This window comes from Sander vitreus, chromosome 8 (assembly GCF_031162955.1).
Source record: "Sander vitreus isolate 19-12246 chromosome 8, sanVit1, whole genome shotgun sequence".
Lineage (NCBI taxonomy): Eukaryota > Metazoa > Chordata > Actinopteri > Perciformes > Percidae > Sander > Sander vitreus.
In genome coordinates this window covers 31,722,723-31,725,616 of record NC_135862.1, presented here as the reverse complement: position 1 = coordinate 31,725,616, position 2,894 = coordinate 31,722,723, and positions in this window count along the sequence as shown.

Sequence of the window (2,894 nt, the reverse complement as noted above, 5' to 3'; positions counted from 1 at the left end):
CACACACATTCAAATGATTACTTTCCTATTGAAGAGATAATTTGAGATAAATGAAGCTACAATTCAGAGTCAAGCCCTGTAGGAGGATTCTGTCAAACTTTACATGGACAAGTGTTACATCGTTGTTATTCACATATTGGCCATTCACAGCCAGCTCGATGGTGTTTTAAGCCCCCATCGTCGACTTCAAGGCACCTAACCCTAACCATTGCCTAATCCAAGTGCCTTCCAGGCAGCGCTGCCTGAAAGACGACGTTGGGGGCTTAAAACGCCAAACACCTCACAGCCAAGACTCGATTCTAGGTCACGTCACCACTGTGTGTAATCATGTTGGTGCGTTTAAGGGTTCAGCCTTAGTTTTTCTAGACCGACTGGCTGCTGTTTTCTCGGATATTTGCATTATATTAACAGCCCTGCTGTAGCCAAGTGGAGTGGATGTAAGCTTATTAAAGCCTCAACACATTGGTGAGCACCCTGTTGATTTAGCTTAATTGTTAAAGTTTGTGCTGAAAAGAAAGGTAAAGGTAAATTTGCTGATATGTTTTTCTTTTTGTAAGTGATTGAGGCTGATGAGATGTGATCAGATGGTCTGATGGTGTGGTGCAGCCTGATTCCAGCTATTTCGGTTTTACCAGTTCTTGTAAATGCACATACATACAATTAGCTGTGCAAATGTTACAACAACTGTTAACAAAAGACTACATTTAGTTTGGTCATACTGTTCTAAGTATCAGATCTGCTGGACAAATATTCTTATTCCAAAATGCCATTTATCTGGCAGAAGTGATCAGACCAGTTTAATGTCTGGAATCCTGTGCACCTGTGGGTATTGTATGAGCTGACATTGTATGGAGAAAGATTAAGGGTTGGATAATTCCAGGAATATTCAAGGTAGAAACCTTCCATGGGAAGTAACCGGAATAAAATGAAAATATCGGGGTTACCTGCTCAGGCTGTATTTGCCATGTCATATGTAGATAGAAACAAACCTTTACAAAGAGACAAAATCCATTAATTTGCTGAATAAATCCATTCATTTGTCAAATGCATACAATGTGAGTGAGCTAGCTAGTAGTGATAGACCGATTTTATCGGCCGGCCGATACGCGGCTGCTGCGTTCGCCGATAGTTTTTTTTCCCGGCATTATTTACAGACAGGCGTCCACAGGCCGCTCTGTGTTGATGGAGACGCTGCAGTTCACGTGCAGACCATGCACTGCCCCTCCACCACTAGCACCATGGCTTTCTTAAATTACAAATCAAGCACTTTATTTCAATGGCTACTTTTCAGGTTTATTGTTTTCTTAAATGATTTAAATGTGTCGACAAAGGACATTTTGTGATGACCTGATTATGTCTTATAATATGTCAGCAAGCAATGCATCACCAGGGCTGTGTTGTAGATGTTGATGAAAGCCTTTTACCCTTGCACAGTTAACCATATGCAGTGCACCCATCCATATGATGCACATTGCACACATCATTTGGGTGATATGAATGTAAGATGATTGCAGAAGTGATACTGATCTGTGTTTTTGTTTATTATTTTTAAAGAAATGGCAGAGCAGATTCCGAAAACGAAAATCCAGTGTGGCAGGGTTTACATTTTTATGATGTAAATTGATGGAGCAAAAGCAGTATTGGCTCCAAATATCGGCTCGAGTAAATCAGCAGCTCGTATCGGTCATCAGCTAAGGCTGATGAAAAAATAAATCGGTAACGGCACTAAAAAAATCCATATCGGTCGATCCCTACTAGCTAGCTAACAAGTGAACTAATGGGGAAGGGTAGTTTTGAAAATTCAAGCTGACGATGTGGGCTGTGTGCAAACTCAGGGGCCTGGTTTTCACCTGGTATTAAAATCCGATCAGAGTGATCAGATCACAAGTGGAGTACACTGAGTACAGGTGTAAATGCACCCAGGACGCACTGAGACACGGTCACTAAAACCACATTCAGAGGTGGTCCGAGCCTCAAGTGTCCACATTCTTATAGCAGTGAGACTGGGAATGTCTCCTGAGCCACATTGAAGACTACTCAACTGTGAGCAGAACTATCTACTCATTCAAAGTATTTCTCATGCCACAGAAACCACTGAATGAATGTTTTGAATGTTATTAACATGCTGTCAGTAATGTGTCTGTTTTGTTCCTGTGCTGCCTGCTCTTATATCCCCGGCTGTCTGGAGCTCTGTGCAGAGCTGTTTATTAGAAAAGGCAGCCGCCGTTCTACAATAATGTTATTTTTAGTTTCACAAAACGTCCCCGAATTGACCAATATGTAAGATATTACTCAGTCCTTCCAGAAAAATCCAGTTTTTTTTGTGATTGTTGCGGGCAAAAACCCTTGATTAAAGCCACGTTTTCTTAAAAAATGCGATGGAATATGGAAACTGCGGTTTCATCATGTCTTCATCGCGGGGTTTGCAGCTTTTCGATGATGTTCACGTTGCGTAATTACGTCACTTCATAACGTTTCCATGGCAACAGGGGAAAATGGCTGCTCATGTGTGAAGTAAACGCAACATTTTTCAACTTTCTGCTAAGATGTGTGACTTTTTTGCAACGAAAATGCGGGGATTATGAAATCATGCAGGCCTCGCATATTTTGCGTAGAAATTGGCAATTTATGCGGCGAAAGTGCAGCGTATTTGAAAAAATGCGGCCCCCGCATAAATATGCGGATTTTGGCTGATTATGCATTGAATTATGCAATCGCATAATCACGTTTTTCTGGAGGGACTGAAATTACTACACAGCCTGAGTGGTCAAAGGAGCGGATGTAAAACTATTTTGCACACTAAAAGTCCCTAATTCTGTTATTTAAATACTTTTTTTTTATGAGGCTGCAAAATTAAGGAAATGTTGGGTCTTCATCAACAGTAACGTAACACG